At 40.3% G+C, this 18,960-nt stretch overlaps 1 long non-coding RNA gene across 1 annotated transcript; it reads left to right on the top strand.

Annotated features, from left to right (window-relative positions):
- Nucleotides 1-13,271: 13,271 nt before the first annotated feature.
- On the top strand, nt 13,272-18,757 carry LOC120552608. Its single transcript, XR_005638041.1, has 4 exons — nt 13,272-13,435; nt 13,811-13,881; nt 17,551-17,618; nt 18,398-18,757. It is a non-coding gene; the product is annotated as an uncharacterized LOC120552608 (long non-coding RNA).
- Nucleotides 18,758-18,960: the final 203 nt, after the last annotated feature.

The raw sequence follows: 18,960 nt of genomic DNA, 5'->3' as shown, positions 1-18,960 counted from the left end.
AACAAGCTATGAGCTAGGTAACGTTACATTATATTACACTAATATAGTGAACTTTTTTGTCATGACTAATTCATTAATTACTCAGCATCATTTCTATTTGAGAAAAGAAAAACTTCATCTGATGTTTAATGTGAATAAAACAGCCTTGAACGGCCTACTTACTACTTTCCTGTTGCTTACCGGGGATGCTAGATCTGCGAGGCCAGTCGGACAAAACCACTGTGAGGCAAGGGAGGGGGGACTCAAAATGTTTATAAACTTAAAAGCATTTCTTGGAGTTTGTATTGTTTTACTACTTACACAGATATTTTAAGTATACATCATTGTTATTTACAATACACAGCATTGTTTTAATGATATTTCTAGGGGGACAACCCTTAGATGGGGAGTCCTGACCCCCTAACCCTCTGGGATTTACGTCCTTGCACACATACAATTTTCTTACTTTAGACACTTTGTTCAAAAACAAAAGCTCCTGTTGTCATTGGTAAAAACACTGTTCAAAATGCAAAACTCATATGGCAATTGTAGGAACTTACATACAGACCTGAAAACACTCGCAGAAAACAGAACACCAATCAGTCTGAGCTTTAGCACTACAAACAGGCCTCAAGTTAGGAAGCCATTTGGAGAACTTTGCAAGCATGGAGGAGCAAGAGGTAAGGTTAAGAGACGAAGACAAAGAGAGAGAGGATTCGGACGTGGAGGAGACATCGCCTGTGATGTTGAAGGTCTTGTCGCCAGATCAAAACAGACAGGCTCCCCTCCCAGCCTCCTACCACACACACGTCTTTTTCTCCCAATAGCAATTGATCCAATAATAGTTTTGTTTATTTACTTCTGTTTTGTTGCTAAATGTGATGATTTAGTGATTCGGTTTTTATTTCTGTAAGAATGTTTTTTGTAAAACCCTTGTTTGATTACTGCAGAAATTCTACTTTTGAGTTTTACAGAAGACCGAGTCTGAGAAAATGACGATAAAAATAAAACAAAGACTGCAGTGTTTCCATAAAGCCCATCAGTGTGTTGCTGGTGATATGAAAAGTAATTCCAAAAGGTACTTGTGTGCATGGTTTTGTTGCTAAGATCCTCCCCTCAAGCTCTACTTCTAAATATCTACAGGCCACCTAAATACTGTGCATCCTTCTTTGATGTTTTAATGAACTGCTGTCTATAATCTGTATTAACTTTGACCGTGTAATTATTGCTGGTGATTTTAACATTCATGTTGACAACCCCCAGGACCGAGGGACCAAAGACCTGTGTTGTGTTTTTGAGGGCTATGGACTGACTCAGCATGTGACACAGCCCGCACAATAAGGGGCACACTCTGGACTTGATTATCTCCAAGGGTCTAAACATTTCCAAGGTTGTGGTGACTGATGTTGCTCTCTCTGATCATTCCTGTGTTTTCTTTAACGGCACTATCTCTGTGCCCAAAAGTGTTCAAACAAAGTTAATCAGAAAACGGTATATCACTGAAAACACCAGTGAATCATTCATTCAGCTTTTCTCCTCTACACCCACCCTCACTGGGGCCTCAGTCACTGAGCTGGTAGATAATTTCAACTGTAAAATTACGAATGTTATTGATGCTATTGCTCCCACTAAGGTCAAAGCTGTCTCTGTTAAGAAAAGATCTCCATGGAGAAATTTTATAGGTGTGAGAACAGAAAAAGAGAGTGTCGAAAAGCTGAACGCAGTTGGCGAAAATCTAATCTCCAGGTCCATTATAACATCTATAAAGAGAGACTTCGCATTTATAATCTGGAACTAAGAAATGCAAAGGTCCTTTTTCTCTGACATTATTGCCAGAAACAATAATAATTCACGTGCTTTGTTTGCTACTGTTGATAGATTAACAAACCCTCCAGTACCCGGTAGCATCTGAACTGTTGTCTACCAAGGCTTGCAACGACTTTGCCTCCTTCTTCACAGACAAAATTCAGAAAATTAGACAGTCAGTGCTTCCATATCAAGATTACAGGATATGTGTTGTCACAGTGTGCACGCAAAACAAATTCCAACATGACACAATTTCATACAATCAACCTTAAAACCTGGAGGACATTACACAACATCTGAAAACCTCCTCCTGTTGCCTTGATATTCTACCAACGGCTGTTTTCAAAAATGTTTCGAAGTGTTTGGCTTCTGATCTTCTACAGATTGTAAACACGTCTCTGCTCTCAGGTATCTTCCCACAGGCCCGAAAACTGCAGTCATCAAGCCACTCCTAAAAAGAACAATCTAAAACACGACACTAATGAGCAACTATAGGCCGATATCAAACCTTCCATTTTAGTAAAATCATACAAAAGTGTTTTTTCAACAACTCAACCTTTTCTTATCACTAAACAACAGTTTTGATGCCTTCCAGTCAGGTTTTCGACCACACCACAGCACTGAGGCGGCTCTTGTCAAAGTCTTTAATGACATCCACTTAAACACAGATAGTGGCAAAATTTCAGTCTTAGTATTACTTGATCTCAGTGCTGCATTTGTAACGGTAGACCATGACATATTGCTTGACCGATGGAAAACTGTGTTGGTCTTTCTGGCTCAATACTAAAGTGGTTTGAATCCTATTTAAAGAATAGGGACTACTTTGTGTCTATAGGTAATTATACATCTGAGCATACAAACATGAGCGCGGAGTTCCCCAAGGCTCAGTTCTGGGGCCTCTTCTGTTCAACATCTACATGCTTCCACTGGCTCAGATTATGGAAAACAACAAAATAACTTACCATAGTTATGCAGATGACACACAAATTTACATAACCTTATCGCCAGGGAACTATAGTCCAATACAACAATTAAATATGTGCACTGAACAAATTAATGATTGGATGTGCCAGAACTTTCTTAAATTAAATGAAGAAAAAATGGAGGTGGTTGTTTTTGGAGCAAAAGAGAACGATTGAAAGTCAGCTCAGCTTCAAACGACAATGTTAAAAACAACAGACAAAGCCAGAAATCTTGGTGTAGTCATGGACTCAGACCTACATTTTAACAGCCACATTAACATAATTAAAAAGTCAGCCTATTATCACCTTAAAAATATATCAAGGGTTAGAGGACTTATGTCTCAGCAGGATCTGGAAAAACTTGTCCATGCTTTTATCTTCAGTAGACTTGACTACTGTAACGGTGTCTTTACAGGTCTCCCTAAAAAAAACAATCAGACGACAGCTGCAGCTGATTCAGAACGCTGCTGCTCGAGTCCTCACTAAAACCAGGAAAGTGGATCACATCACTCCAGTACTGAAGTCTCTACACTGGCTTCCAGTGCCTCAAAGATTTGATTTCAAAATACTTTTACTGGTTTATAAATCACTAAACCGTTTTGGGGCCAAAATACATTTCTGATCTGCTACTACACAATGCACCCACCCAGACCTCTCAGGTGGTCTGGGACAGGTCTACTTGTTGTCCCCAGAGTCAGAACTAAACAGGGGAAGCAGCGTTCAGTTTTTATGCTCCACATATCTGGAACAAACTCCCAGAAACCTGCAGGTCCGCTGCAACTCTCAGTTCTTTTAAATCTAAGCTAAAGACCTATCTTTTGATGTTGCTTTTCTTTAAATAATCAATTATATTAACTTTAATTTCTTATACTGCACTATAACTTTTATTCTTATACTGCACTATCAATTTTATTCTTGTTTTAATTTGTTTATTAATGTTTTTAAATTGTTTTCTAACTGCTCTTTAATGTTTTATGTAAAGCACTTTGAATTGCCCGGTTGCTGAAATGTGCTATACAATAAAGCTGCCTTGCCTTGCTAGAATGTGTTTTATTTTGCGATAGATGTTAGTTAATCTCCAAAGTGCTATGTCTGATTTGCTTGTGTGTAGAGTTTGTACGGTGGCCCTGAAGTGCAAATCACGACAGCAAATAGGAAAACACAACAACAAATCACAAAACACAACGGCCAAAATCCAAAACACAACGGCAAATAGGAAAACAAAACGGCAAATATGAAAACACTTCAACAAATCATAAAGCACAACGGCAAATGTGTCGTTCTGTGGGACATGTTTTCATCTAATCGAGATGTGTTTGTAGCTTGAAAGAAGGTGCGGACCACTGTTAAGCTTACAACGTAGTATTCTGGGCAAGGGGAAAGTAAAAACAATCGATATTTTGTACCAAAAAATGCTCATATCATTCAACTTAAACGGTAGCATAATAAGGGTCCCTACATGTTAACAAAAGCATTTGTAAGCGTACAGACAGTTTATTGAACGAAGAGCTCGCGGGAGCTCCGTGAAAGGCTCTGAGAGAGAGAGCTACCAGTAGTAGCTAATAGGTAAGTACAGCCCTGTTTATCAGAGGGGAAATCTTCAGACTGTACAAAACACTCTTGGCTGTTGCGGCATACGGGTCCCACTCCATGCAACACAGACACTCCTGTCCGGTGGCCATAGCTTCACAATGTCCGCAGACGCCCCCCAGTTCCCCAAAAGTACGACGCTGTGTTGCGGCATTGACTACCCTCGCTCTATCTTAGCCCTTTCACGGAGCTCCCCGCGGCTCTTCGTTCAATAAACTGTCTGTACACTTACAAAAGTTCTCAATGCTTCTGTTAACATGTAGGGACCCTCATTATGCTACCGTTGAAGTTTGGTTGATATTCTTTTATTACTGGTACAAAATAGCGATTTATTTTTTTCCCTGTGCCTTGACAAATAGACATCCTGCAGCTACAACTGAAAAAAAATCTACATATTTCATAACGCTACGCACTATACACGTAACGGCTTATAAAAACAGACGAAAATGCCACCGGACATTAAACTTCACGAACACAAATGGCTTAAAGACAGCAACCCAGCTAGCTAACAGTCTAAATGTTAGCTAGTTGATAGGTTCAGTTAGCTCGGGGTGTATCTACCTAATTATAACTGCAATTTGTACCAGCATTAAAGCGTTAAGCTTTACATTGATGTAACACATTAACTGTGATAACACATGTACTGCAAACACTAAATATACTCACATTTAAATGATACTTGTGCCATCAGCGGATGCCGCTCCAACCATGGATGCCCCGCTGCCGTCCGCCATTGTTGTTTTTAACGAAAACGCGCGCAGCGCGGGGCCGCGCTTTCGGATTATTTTTGGTAGATTTAGAGACGCAAAGACAGACACCGTCGTCCGCTGTCCAATCAGGAGGGTAGTCCTCTCCTAGATAGGCCCCTACTTTCCGGTAGAAGTTAATGTCATTGTGTTTTGGGATTTGTTAAAGTGTTTTCCCATTTGCCGTTGTGCTTTATGATTTGTTGAAGTGTTTTCATATTTGCCGTTTGTTTTCATATTTGCCGTTGTGTTTTGGGATTTGTTGAAGTGTTTTCATATTTGCCGTTGTGCTTTATGATTTGTTGAAGTGTTTTCATATTTGCAGTTTTGTTTTCCTATTTGCCGTTGTGTTTTGGGATTTGTTAAAGTGTTTTCACATTTGCCGTTGTGCTTTATGATTTGTTGAAGTGTTTTCCTATTTGCCGTTGTGTTTTGGGATTTGTTGTCGTGTTTTCCTATTTGCTGTCGTGATTTGCACTTCAGGGCCACCTTAGTTTTGACATAATGAACCAAATTCTGCAAAAATGTATAAGCAATAGGCAAAAACTGTAAGAGAACTGGATACAGCGTTTGGTGTAGAAGCCCTCGGCTCTTCCACGTTGACTGGTCCATGACGTCACGATGGACACGCGCCACCAGCATCAGTTTGTTCATGAGCTTCTCTCTCGTGTCTCTTACGTGGCAAACTCATAAACTCGCCGTTTTGATTGTCTAAAATATTCAAACGTTAAACATTGTGTTTCCGTTATTCCTGATTGTTTACATGCTTATCTAAATATCCAATGGATGTATTTAGACAACCAAGGGGATGTAATCACTATAATCGTGCTGCTAGCTAGCTACTAGCGCTAGCTACAAAGGTTAGCCTGCAGTTTGGTGAACAGAGATAATCCAAGTTACAAGCTTTACAGCATACAGCCCTCGGATGTATATTGAGAGAGAACCAAGGCCATGTCATCACTATGTCTGTGTCATAAAGGTGGGGGCATGGTAGGTAGGCAAATAAAAAATCCAATATATAAATAAAAAAAAAAATAAAGTATATAAAAAAAAGGGCCGAACACACCACCTAGGTTTTGCTACTGAGGCCTAGGACCTCTTTAAAACTACAACAATTAAAAAATAAGTCAAAGATTAAAACAGGTCCTCTGTACCAGGAGAGAGCAGTAAAAATGGTGTATTCAAAACAATGAGTAAAAACAAATAAAAGGAGTAACATTTATTTTAACAAAAGGATAAAATAAAATTACTTAAAAGGATTTAAAAACTAAAAAACTAAAAATCTAACTAAAAACAGTCCAAACAGAGCGGGAGTCTTGACTTTAAAATGTCCACAGGGTTCTGCTGGCAACCAGTTCTTTTCCTTGCGGCGCTTCCTCGGGTTTAACCTGTAACAGGAAACTCCGGCCAGTAACATCCTCAGCAACTGCTACCACTTCATAATGTTTACCACCACCTAACACCAGGCTTAAAAGGGACTTACGCGGGAGGGAGAGGTTTCCACTCTCCCACTTTTGCCACTAGCGTCGGTGTTTAGGTTTCTTCGCTGTAGCTTCAGGTCGCTCTAAGGTTGTTTTTCTGTGTGTCTTCATCTGATCTCCTGTCTGTTTCACCGCCTGACCCAAATGCTGTCATAGCTCAGCGTCTTCACTGGTGTGTTCCCAAGGCCTCCCTCATGTTCACCATGGCCTCTCCTTTCCCCATGTGCCTCTCTCTGGCTCCTCTAAGGTTCTGCCCTTTTTATACAAGGGCCAATCAAAACCCTCTCACTCCCAGGTGAAAGTCATTAGCCTAATTAGGCCTGCTAAAATGTTCACTGGCGGAAGTCAACATTAAAAACACCACACATTTCAGAATAAAAGCATACACTATAAAATATAAAAACACAGCAAATAAAACCACAGCAAATCCAATAAAAGCATGCACAAATAAAAATAGACTTCCGACCGTGACATCTGTAGTAACATTATGTAGGCATATAGCTATAGTGTTACCGTTCTCTTAATATAGCCATGCTAGCTACCCCTGATGTTGGCTACTAGCCGATAGCCCTGCCAGTTTGGGAAATGCTAATGACGTAGGTTACATCCCCGTTAAAGGCTTTACAGCATCCATTCATCCCTCGGATGTATCATAAGATAATACCAGGGCTGTATTAATAGAACACATGGTGAATTACAACCATTAGCTCTATCCATTATTACAGCTACAGGACCTCAGGAGAACAGTCATGTGAGCGGACATATTCGGTGTCCATAATGCGCGCATTCATCATACCTAGTTTAATAACTCTGGATTCGGCTACTAGTGAATGTTAAAAACGTGAAGTTTTAAACAAGGACCCTTTAAGTGTTCGAATTGGTAAGTTCATGTACCCCAAAAAAATGATCCGCTGAAATTTAGAAGTTTCTTTTGCCATGCAAAGTCTCTGTGAAAAGTCTTTCTGGGCCATGAGGTGCAGTACCACCGTTATCAGCTAAGCCCATGGTGGTTTTCACAATAAGAGTCTGGAAGAGCAGCAGACTCACTTTCTCAATAGAGTCTGGAGAAGAGCAGCAGCCTCGCTTTCATAATTAGAGTCTGGAGAAGAGCAGCAGCCTCGGCTTTCATAATTAGAGTCTGGAGAAGAGCAGCAGCCTGGCTTTCATAATTAGAGTCTGGAGAAGAGCAGCAGCTGCTTGCCAATAAGAGTCTGGAGAGCAGCAGCCTCGCTTTCATAATTAGAGTCTGGAGAAGAGCAGCAGCTGCGCCACAATAAGAGTCTGGAGAAGAGCAGCAGCCTCGCTTTCATAATTAGAGTCTGGAGAAGAGCAGCAGCTCGGCGCCACAATAAGAGTCTGGAGAAGAGCAGCAGCCTCGGCTTTCACAATAGGAGCCTGGAAGACCAGCAGACTCCGCTTTCACAATAGGAGCCTGAGAAGACCAGCAGACTCGCTTTCACAATAAGAGTCTGGAGAAGAGCAGCAGCCTCGCTTTCACAATAAGAGTCTGGAGAAGAGCAGCAGCCTCGCTTTCACAATAAGAGTCTGGAGAAGAGCAGCAGCGGCGTTCACAATAAGAGTCTGGAGAAGAGCAGCAGCCTCGCTTTCACAATAGGAGCCTGGAAGACCAGCAGACTTCGCTTTCACAATAAGAGTCTGGAGAAGAGCAGCAGCCTCACTTTCACAATTAGAGTCTGGAGAAGAGCAGCAGCCTCGGCTTTCATAATTAGAGTCTGGAGAAGAGCAGCAGCCTCGCTTTCACAATAAGAGTCTGGAGAAGAGCAGCAGAAACAAATATGGATATATGGACATTTGCTCTTTTTCTCTGTTCATAAATATTTTTTTTTTTAAATGTATTTATTATTTCAAGACAATGCACATTTGATGAACATGTACAGCACTACAGGTAAAAGGGCCAGATTGTATCACAGGGGCTAATTTTCATCTGTAGTCCATTAGGCAGGTTGAAAATACAATAAAAAATGACAGAAGATATACAACAGTAACATTTGCTATATACAACAAGAAGAAACAGAAAGAAAGAAAAAGAAAAAGAGAACAATTCATAAGTAAGTGTTAAAACGGAGAAACAATTCATTAGTATGCTCTACTGGGCTAATACGGTACAGTATTAGCCCACAAACTAAATATTTTTAAGTTTCAGACAAAATAAGACATTTACAGATTTCACCTGATGGACATTTTCTCATATTTTCTGACATCTTATAGACCAATTAATGGAAACAGGGAGCCAGCAGGTGCCTTCACTCTCCTACCCATCGGCTCTATAGCCTAGTTTCTATCACATTAATATAGTGTTTTTAAAAAAACAAAGATACATTTGTACATGTAGTAAGCATTTAGCTTCACGCTAAATTATCAAGACTAGACCAACCGGCTAAAACAACGCTAAGCCCCATGGCTGCCTCTACACCTGGCGAGTCACCACTCCCACACAAAATTTCCTCATTTTTAAAGAACGCAAAACAAAGTAATTGCTGACGTCAAGGAAGATGTTCGTCGACTTTCTGAGGACTTAAAGACCAAAGATGCTTTGTTAACCGCCTCCTTGGACGTGGCTCATAACCAGTTGCTCCGGATCTCATCGCTCTCGGCGGCCTTCCAGGATACCGCGCTATGGGACCCAACCGCCAGCCAACACTTATCTTCTTGCTCGACACCAGTCATCAAGCCACCCTGGACTGAGGTGGTTCACGGCCAAAAGAGAGCCTCGAGTAGGGCTCCATCGCCTCCTGCCCTCAGCCTCTTCAACCGTTTCAGTGCCCTGTCGGAGTCTGAACTAGTAGTGGCTGATGTGGTTGCTTCAAAGCCGACTGACCAGCTGCCATCACAGAAGAGGACCGCTACCCCACGGCTACAGCTTCTGATGGACACGGTAGCCAGACGATCTGGTGGCCTACACTGCCTGGACCAGCCATAACGACAATGTTCCTCAAAAAATCTCCCCAACCGAACAGTAAGCAATCGTCCTCTTCTTTTCCTTGTCCACCTGTAACCGACACTAACTGGTTCGCTCCCGTCACCGGCCATCCACACCCCCTCATCCCTCGTACTCTCTTTCCCCAACCACAGGAATTATTGGTGACTCCATCACAAGAGATCTAATGTTTCATAGTGCTGTCACACACTGCTTTCCTGGAGCCAAAGTTTCAGACATCCTGGCTAAAGTTGTGGATCTGACACCCTCATTCCCGACCTCTTTAAACGCATCGTGGTCCACTGTGGACACAATGACATGTCCTATCAGGAATACGAATGCACAAAGAAAGAGTTTACCACTCTCATTGATGCTTTAAAAAGCACAGGGGCCGTCGTTTTTTATCTCGGGCCCACTTCCATCTCTAGGTCGCGGATCATGCCTTTTTAGCAGGCTACTCTCCCTTAACACCTGGCTCCAGTTACATGCAGCACTCAAAACTTGGGTTTTTATTGACAATTTTAATCTGTTTTGGGAAGAAGGCCGGGCTTTGTACAGCATGGATGGGATCCATCCCAATACACGCGGAAACCAGGTGCTCCGTGAGAATTTGCACAACGCCTTGCACACTCAAAACTATGATTGACTGTGCTCCTCCGTGCTTGCTCCGTTGGAACAACCATCCGCTCAAAATCCCATAACCACGGTGTCTGTTCCCCGACTGAGATTGATTAACATAAACAAAAGAGGTGCTATACTCAACAACCTAATTGGAATTAAAACAACCACTGCACTGACAGAACAGAATAGGAAAATCAAATGTGGACTATTAAACATTAGATCTCTCTCTTCTAAAGCAATATTGGTAAACAAATTGATATCAGATAACCAAATTGATTTATTTTTTTCTCCCGAAACATGGCTGAGCCATGAAGAATACGTTAGTCTAAATGAAGCCACTCCTCCCAGTCATAATAATACTCAAATTCCGAGGCTCAGGCCGAGGAGGGGACTTGCTGCCATTCGACTCAAGCCTGTTAATTAATCCTAAACCTAAACTAAATTATAACTCGTTCAAAAGCCTTGTTCTTAATCTTCAACACCCAATGTGGAAAACGGTACAGCCAATTACATTTGTTGTTGTTTACCGCGCACCAGATTCATATTCTGAATTTGTTTCTGAAGTTCTTATCAAGTATAATAATAATAATATAATAATGACTTTATTCAGGACACAAAAGGAAGGTCCATAGTACAAGTTAAAAACAATAATTACAACATAGCAATACATATACAAATAAATTAATAAAAAGTCAATAACTTTCACTTGAAATATACAAACAGGGAGTGCCAATGTCTCCACAGTCTAGATGTATACCTGACTGAGCTAAAACCATTGTGGGCAAAAGCTTGTATAATTCTATTATCAGAGACAGACATTCTACACATGTATCAAAAATAAGATTCCTTATTAATGCCGAGCAGGTAGGCACACCAACATTAACAACCATTTGACTAGCACTACACCATCTTGGTTGTTTTTAAAAGCAGTCTCATGCCATCGTTATACGCTACATTCAGTTTCTGCATATTCTTTTTGCTGTAAGACCGCCATAAGTGGGCAGTATAAAGTGAAGTGGTGTACAGAATGCTATGAATAAGGCTACCTTGACCTTAGCAGAACACATGCCAAATTTACGTGCAAGCACATTAGCCTGAGCATATATTTGCGGCACTGTCTATTGATATCCTTATCATCCAATAAATCATTTACAATATGATGGCCAGGGTATTTAATCTCATCACACACACTTTAGGGGCCGTACCAAATAAAAAGAAATCATTGAATACTAATTTCCTGTCTTCTTTACTTCTAACAATCATGATATTGCTCTTACTTGCATTATATTTGATATCAAAATCTGCACCGTACTGAGAGCAAACCTTCAACAGTTGTTGCACCCCACCATAATATGGGCAAATGATTACCAAATCATCTGCATACATAAGGTGATTACTGAGAGTATTGCCTATCATACATCCTGTATTGCAGTTATTTAATTGTTGTGACAAATCATCCATATAGACATTAAATACGAAGGTGACAAAATATCCACCCTGTCGAACTCCATTACCAACAGTAAATTGTTCTGAGACAGAACCGCCCATATTTTCACCTGCATAGACTGGTGTGAATACCAGAAGACTAAAATTCTTATGATTACTTTATGAATTCCTCTGTGTTGCAATTTAATCAAATGCCTTAGAGGCATCTATAAAACACATAAAAGTTGTGGAATTCTGGCTATTATAATGACCTAAAATTTCCTTTAAGGCAAATATGCACATGTCTGTACCGTACGACGTTTAAAAACCAAATTGGTTGTCAGTCGTAAGAATATACTGTTCCAACCTGTTAAGTAGAATTCCCTCCAACACTTTGGATACAATGCTAGCTAGGGCAATAGGTCTATAATCTTCCATGCTATTTATTTTGCCAGTTTTGTCTTTAATGATGGGAACCAATAAAACAGGTAATATAGATTCAGGCAGAGTCCCATGAACTAAGAAACCTGTCATACAAATAGCAAACACAAGGAACAAGTTTCTTGCTTGCATATTTTAGATGTTCAGCGGTTATTTTATCGATCCCACAACACTTTATTGTCATCTAATCCCAATATTGCAGATTGTACCTCTTCTGTATTAGGGTTGGGTACGAAACTTCGGTGCCAATAGGGAACCGGTGCCGACATAAACGGTAGTAACGAGACCGAATAAGAACGAAAGTTTCGGTTGCCTCATTTCGTTTGCTTGACTTTACACTCCACCTGACAGCATGTAACGTTAGCCTACCTTTAGCTAGCAGCTGGATTAAACAGCGGTAAAATGCTGACAGCTAACCTTAAACAGTGTAAAGTGTGACTGTATTTCACTGTGGAGGACTTCAACAGCGGGATGTAACAGTCTGCTCTGCGAGCGCGTGCCCCCGTTGTGCCCAATTCATAGATATACAGTATGTTTATATGGTCGGAATCAAACAACATAGACGGTGTGTTCACTTGCAGCTGCCGTTGTCGGAATTAAACGACACAGACGGAGCATTCACTTAAAACAGGTTGCCTCGTGGTGCATTCACAGTAATTGTAAAATACCCTTTTCCCATCTGGGGTTCAACAGCAATTTACTGGTGAAATAAGTTATTGTTATTGTTATAGTTATTACATTATTATTAAATCTTAAATTTGCGATGGCCTTAGCAATAAACAAGTCACTGACTACATGTCTTATATTTTATATACTTCTTCAAAAGTAGCCACCCTTTGCTTTTTTATTAATAAGGGAGAAACTTCCACTAATGAACCCTGACAAAGCCCACCTGTGAAGGTAAAACCATTTCAGGTGACTACCTCATGAAGCTCATTGAGAGAACACCAAGGGTTTGCAGAGTTATCAAAAAAGCAAAGGGTGGCTACTTTGAAGAATCTAAAATATAAGACATGTTTTCAGTTATTTCACACTTTTTGTTAAGTACATAATTCCATATGTGATCATTCATAGTTTTGATGCCTTCAGTGAGAATCTACACACACACACACACACACACACACACACACACACACACACACACACACACACACACACACACACACACACACACACACACACACACACACACACAAACACACACACCCTCTTAGATAAACTCAGATGATTTCCTGTAAAATGAAGAGGGGAGGAGCAGATCAAGGTACATGAGAAAAGGAAGTTGAGACTCCATTTTAGTTCAGTTCAGTTTATTCTTTGTCCCAAAGCTCAATTTGTATGCAGCAGGAATATGGAAGAATATACAACACAAACCACACAACAGTTAACAGAAGTGTGACCAGAACAAAGCAGAGCAGGAGGAGGGAAACTGAAGGCTGAGGCAGGGTGAGCGGTAATCCAACATTTATTACTTTACTGTCAAAGTCTCTGAGTCTGTTTTCTCCCTGTGGACTGGAGAGAAAAGAAATGTTAGAATGAACTCAACAGTTTGATTCCTCTGGACACAAAGTGCTGATAATTCATATATAATAATACACATTAAACCTGATGTAGACTGAGAAAACAGATTTAAAGATAACTGTAGGAGTTCTAGATGGTTTTATTTAACTGTAAACTGTGTCTCTCTATGTGTGTGTGTGTCTCTGTGTGTTTGTGTGTGTCTGTGTGTCTGTGTGTGTGTGTCTTGTTGAAACTTGTCTTGATTCTTGTAATGTGAGCTCACAGTCAGTGTTGCTGTTTTACCTCTCAAACTGACTTCAGATCAGAAGATGAGGGGTTTGGATAGGATTCTTCTGCAAGAATTCAGCAATGAACCTGTACACTCAGACACAGTAAGAGAACTGATACTCATTTATATGATGCATTTTCAGTTTCATCTGCCGAGATTTTCTGTGCTCATGTTTCTCATGTTTATTATGCTTGTATAATACATTTTATTTGCTAACTAAAGTTCAACAAACTTTTTATGAGAGAGGAGAAATCATTTGTTCTATCTTCCTCTTTGAATCCGTGACAGCTGTCAGTCACCTAGAAAAACTTTAATCTAATCTAAAGGATTAATATAAACTTTTGGTAGCACTTTATAACTATCCATAATTCATAATTTATTAAGCATTAGTTAACTATTGGTTAATGGTTTGTTCATGATTACTTATTAATCGTTCATACATTGTTCATCATGAGTAAAGTATTTGTTCACACAGTTATAAATGGTTTGTTCTTAGTACACAAGCCTATTAGGTAATGGTTTATTCATCATTATTAATTAATTGTTCTTATATAACTCATCATCAGTAAAGCATTTGTTCACATAGTTATAAATGGTTTGGTCATAGTAAATAAGCCTATCTTGAAAAATATGTTTGTTAGTACATGATTTATACTTTACAAATAATGAAACAACCATTTGTAAATGAAATAATTTTCCCATTATAAACCAGTTGCTAACTATTGCTAAATGCTTTGTTCATCATGTGTAAAGCATTGCTCCTATGTTAATTCTCATGAATAAAGCATTTGTATATACACTCATAAATGGTTTGTTCATAGTAAATAAGGCTCTCGAAAATTATATTTATGAATAGAAGTTTGACACTTTCTAAATATTGCAAAAAACATTGGTAAATTAAATAATTTTCCCTTTATAAACTATGGACAAATTATTAGTATTTTTTTGTTTATCATTTGTAAAGCATAGTACCTACATTCATTCTAATTAGTAAAGCATTTGTAAATACAGTTAGTAAATGGTTGGTCCATTGTAAGTAAGCCCATGTAAAATGTTTATCAGTATATTTTTTAATAAGCAGCAGGGGTGCGGGGTGCTGGCGGGGGTGGGGTGCGAGAACAACTCTCCCTCTGCCTCCCCACCCCCATGAAGTAGGCTACATACTGCTATGTACTGCACGCCAACTATATAGGCACTAAATCACATGCCAATCACTACTGGTCAAAGATTCCTTTGCAGCGGCCCGGTTTAAATCCGACCTGCGGCCCTTTGCTGCGTGTCATTCCCTCTCTCTCTCCCCGTTCCTGTCTATCCACTGTCACTATCGAATAAAAATAATAAAAAGATGAATGACTAGTCCAGCTGAGCAGGCTCAAGTATGCCTTTCCAGTTCAATAAACCAAGTACTGCCATCTGACTCACACATCACAAGACAGTGTTACAATGAATTAAATCATACCAACGTTGTATGGCTCAAGACTATGGCGATATAGTACTCACTATAAATCACCCAAGCAGAAAGCACAATAGTAATTCTGAAACGTGATTGACTGAAGATACAACAATGCCATCACACAACACAGCTGAGTGCAGGTTGTTAAATAACAGTCACTTAGTCAGCTGCTACTTCACAAACTGCAAAAGCCAACATATACTGCACTTGACCACTAAGTCTCACACAGGCCTATAGCAGCATCACAAAAATTATTATGCAATACGTCTGATATGCATGGCATTTCAATAAACTAAACTAAATATGTACATTATCTGGTCACACGGTCACAACAGATTATATTAACCTACTCAATTTACAGATAGCATAATAGCTCTTACCTTTAGAAGTTCTAATTTCTTGTCTGTGGTACCGTTTCACCGTTGTGAAGGTGTCGGGTCAGTGCCTCGTTAGTGAGAGAGCGGGTCTTTATGCCGCGAGCCTCGTCCCCCTCCGAGATGCTGGACATTTAGCCGCCGATTCTGAAAGGCTGATATCCCTCTGGGTATAACTTCCTCCGGACGGTCTCTGTAATCGGTCCCCGTAGTGCAGGCTCTTCAGAGATGATGGTACCTGAGGGGCCATTACCTTGTTCTGTAATGCTGATGACCTCATCTCTGTCTTTTTCCACAACAACTCGGCTAAAGTTAACGTTAGCTACCGTTAGCTGTGGCTGAGTGTAGCTGGTAGAAGGCAGCGATTCTTCCAAGCTAACATTAGCTAGCTCCTCGACATCCTCCTCTTCGTCATTCCCAGCTCTTTTTAAAAAGCTATTTATTCGCGGGACATTTTTTATAGCAGCCGCATCTTTCTCTCCCTTTTCCACACTTTCACTCGCTGATACAACCCAATCTGACCGGGGATCAGTTACAAATTAATTCCACTCTTTCAATCTCAACTCGTTCTTAGAAAGCTGATCTTGGATCAGTGCGATGTAAACAACCTGCTCTATGCCCACCCACCTTTATCTTTAGCCAATCTACACAGTGCATGCGGCCTTCTCCCAATCATTACATTAAACAACTTTTATTTTATTCTGATTGGATAATTATCACCATAATGATTAATGCCCATTGTGTAGAACGGGCGTCGCGGTTTGACAACAAGGGGTGCTGCCACCAACAAGGGTGCTGCCGCACTTCACACGCCTACTTCCTGCGCCTATGTAACCATTTGTAAATTATGTAATTTTACTATTATCAACTAGGTAGCCTACTCAGGAACGTAACAGGTTGTTTAAAGCTAGTAAGTTAATGATTAACAGACTATCTAGACTTACATTTGTTCATGTCTTGAATAACATTTTATGATTTAGAAAAAGGCCTAAACTAATAGCTGACCAATCAGCTATCAACTAGGCTATGTCAGATCTCTAAATTTATGTCCCCTCACGTGCCTTTAGGGCCGTTACAAAGTCAACGCGAGCAACGGACAAAACAACGACGATACGCGCTCCCTTTCATAGTTTAAACAGCGGACCGCAAGGAAGCGAAGCGTCACGGGCGTCGTGAAATGCAATACACCGCCCACACAACAGGGGTAGCAGAGTGCTCCGCGGGGTTCGGTCGGCAGAGCCTCAACGCCGTGTTCGGTTCGGCGCAGAGGCAGCGGCGCTATGCGAGCGCCAGACATGAGCCAGACCCTCCCGGAGAGCAGCACTAGTCAGGGAGCAGCTGGCTGGCTGACTTCTTTTATCAGATGCTGGCGTGTTTCCCCACCAGCAGTGTGCTACGATTGGGTAGCACTGGCCAATACATTGATAAAAGGTCGCTTAAACATGGTTTAGCAGCTTTTAAAAAGATATAAATACATTTGGGTCTCTCTCCTGTTGTAGGCTACTTCAGCCTCTTGAAGAGGACACACACAAACACACACACACACACACACACACACACACACACACACACGCACAACATTGATACATACCGAAACATGTGACTCCAGTAGTCCTATGTTTGATGCATTTCCTCAGCTAAGTTGATTCAATATTTTTGGGTAATGTACATTACGTGCGGTGTCCCCCAACCGACAACGCATAGTATATGCGCGACGGTGCGTCGCGTATCAAAAACTAGGACTGACACATTTGGCTACGCATCGACGCGAATGGCGGCCGGCGTAGCAATGCGTATCGCGTACGATCGCGTTGACTCTGTAACGGCCCTTAGGCTCTGCATCGGACGTCATATAAGCCTGCTGTTATTCACTCGGTAAGAGAAAAAGAACGACATTTAGTGAATTAAATCCGATCTAATACTGGCTATGCTTTGTTGTGAATAGAACGAAAGAGATCTGTGTCTGAATCCACTGTCGTCACGGAGTTAAAGGCAGTGAATTCCATTAAAATGGTGAGTCATTCCTTAACACTAGGCCATGAGTTCGCTAGCATCAATGCTAATCGGTGCTAATCATGGATGTATTAAGAGAACGGTGCTAATAGTGCAAAGCTAACGGGTTAGCGAAGATGCTGTATTCATATGCTAATAGGGTAATTAGCCACAAAAGGCTAGCGGAGTACTGTGTATTGCCTGTGAAAAGCTAAGGATTCTATCTATTGGTTATGGAAAGTAATGTTGCTTTTCAACACTACTGCTAGCTGTGGGTATTTTGTTGAATGAATGTTAGTAAGTTGTGTGTTTAATTGTTTAACTGTAGTTTATGGGGAAGTAACTCAAAGAGGCTAATATTTAGTGCATTCTTTCTACTGTTACCTGTCCAGGGAGGGATAAATAAGCACGCACTGTCTTAATGCCTCTAGATTACAACACTGTAGCTTAAGTTATAGGAAAATAATACAATTTGAGAGATTTTTACATGCAATGTATGCAATTATATTAAGAATAGTGTTAATGTTACTAAGGTAGGTTCCATAAAATTTAATTTAGAAATGTATTTTTTTTATAAAGGTTACATATCAATATAAATGTACTTTTGATACCTGAAAGGGATTTATATACTTTTGATACTTAAGAGAAGACATTTAAGAACGGTTGTACACTGAATAGAGATTTAGATATTTCAGTATGGGTTAACTGAAATATCACCTCATTTTATTTTAATTGCAGCCTAAGCAATTGATTTTATTACTGAATAGTAATTGAGAGAACTGATTTGGCCATATCTACAGGTGGAGGAGGTGGAGATTTGAGAAGCGCTATGCATGGGAGGTCCGGTCCAGAGAGGGATATTGGATCACATTGATTCTTCAGATCCCAGAGTCTTCCAGGGGTTACAGATTCCCAGTTCAGTGGGCTGGGTGGCGCTGCTACAGGATCAAGACTCAGAACTTATAACGGATTGCCCTGGATTCCTTCTTCATGGTGGTAGGGACAAGAGTTGAGAATTAGCACTAGCTATAAACTCTATATGCTGCGCATCAGTTACGGGCTTTGTATTGTAACTATGTTTGCTTGTATGGTCCCTGTTAAATAAACAAATACATAAATAAAATAGGACAAACAGAAACCAAACTTATATGGGCCCCAACATTGAACATCTCTGAACTCTTGTCATCAAAGAACAATTGAGCTCATAGAACTGAAAAGGGTTTATTTTATGAGCGGCTTTATTATTTTAGTTGTTATTTTTCATATATGTGTTTTATCTGTTTATGTGTATGCCATGTTTATGTGTATATTAATACACTTCTCAAACGTTATCCTGGTTTCTTAGTCTCTTTATTGATGTTCA

Source organism: Perca fluviatilis, chromosome 22 (assembly GCF_010015445.1).
Source record: "Perca fluviatilis chromosome 22, GENO_Pfluv_1.0, whole genome shotgun sequence".
Taxonomy (NCBI): Eukaryota; Metazoa; Chordata; class Actinopteri; order Perciformes; family Percidae; genus Perca; species Perca fluviatilis.
Note: the sequence above shows the minus strand (reverse complement) of the source record. Positions and strands in the feature narration are given on the sequence as shown.